The following is a 1,567-nucleotide window of genomic DNA, read 5'->3' as shown; positions in this document are numbered from 1 at the left end:
GCTTTCAAATAAGAAACCACTTGAAATACAAAATGATGCGTTAATATGTAATATTTTTATAAAGAGCATTGTATATTTATTCAGACTTACTTGGTATTAATGCTTAAAAGTTGATGAAAAATTAAGTCATACTAAGTTAATCTAAGTTAAATAAATTGTAAGCGGCGACTCCACTACATTTACATACTGCTTTCATGGAATTGAACAAATTTTTTTTTCTTTTTCCTTATAAATCTAATAATTCTTTTCTCTTCATTGTTTTCAAACGGATTAGATTGGAATATTCACTTTGCAATTTGCATTTCAATTCCATCCCCTCTATTGTTAAAGCAAGTGCAATATCATAATCAATCCCCGATCAGAATGGTCGTTAGGCGGCGAAATTTTATCCTACCTAACGAAAATCCTATTACAAAACTTAATTTCGAAGTTAAAGTAAGTTAGAAAGTTGAGGGGCTTCCACCTCTATGGTGTAAAACTTGCATAACTTCATTAAGGGCGTTGAATAGTGCCGTAAAATGCACCGAGGTGTTCACGTTAGAAGATAAAAGCATAGGTGTTAGGAGGGTTTTAGTCGTCATTAAATATTATAGTCAGTTAATAGATAATAAATATGAATTAATTAATCTATATCTACAGGATAACATTAATGATGACCCACCATTGAATGAACCAGAATTGGTGAAACAGCTTAGTTATTAATTATAGTTACTTTTTTTTCTGAAATCACAAATTTATGTTTATACTATAAAATAGTATAATTATATTGATTAAGACTAATTTTTAAAAATTTGAATGCATGTAATTAATAATAAAGAAATCATGTAAATTAACTAAGATATTAAAAAAAATCATTACCATGATTATCACCTCAGGTAATCATAAAAAGAAAAAAAGGATTAATGAAGTCAAATTTTACAATACCCTAACTGCATAGATTATAATATATAACGATTTAAAAGATATCAAGGCAAGTAACCGAAAAATTGGAGAATTGATGAATTCTCCCTCCCATCCTCCCGCAAGGCCGGAATGATGATGAGTTGGCTGTTGAATCACATTATTCAGTGTGCCTTGTCAGCAAAGACCTAAGCCGGGGTAACGTCAACAAGATTCTATCGGATGTTATTGCTAGAACTTCTCTACATCTTAGTTGTACCGAACAACACAGCTGAACTATAAAAATAATATTTAGTGTATTCATATAAACGAGGAACAGTTGATATCGAGTGTGGTCCAATCCAATCTGCTCTACGCAGCTGCGATATGGAATTGGATACTGAGGGCTAAAGAAGACCGATGGTGTCGGTGTATCCTAGGTGTGCGCGAAGAGTGATCAGCGTGTTTCGCCGTCTCATACGAAGCGGCTTGCGTGGTGGCCAGGATGTCACCGATTGAGCTGATCGCCGATGAGAGGAGGCGCCCTTATAATAGTGTTGACTAAATTCCCAGAGCCGAATTAAGAAAGGAGGTTATAAGAAAATGGCAACGTCGCTGATTCAGTGGAAGGTGGACGCACAGGCTAGTGTCCAACATTGAGGCCTGGGTGAATAGAAACCATGAAGAG

This window comes from Halyomorpha halys, unplaced genomic scaffold (assembly GCF_000696795.3).
Source record: "Halyomorpha halys isolate HHAL.00 unplaced genomic scaffold, Hhal_1.1 Scaffold336.1, whole genome shotgun sequence".
NCBI classification, from domain to species: Eukaryota; Metazoa; Arthropoda; class Insecta; order Hemiptera; family Pentatomidae; genus Halyomorpha; species Halyomorpha halys.
Note: the sequence above shows the minus strand (reverse complement) of the source record.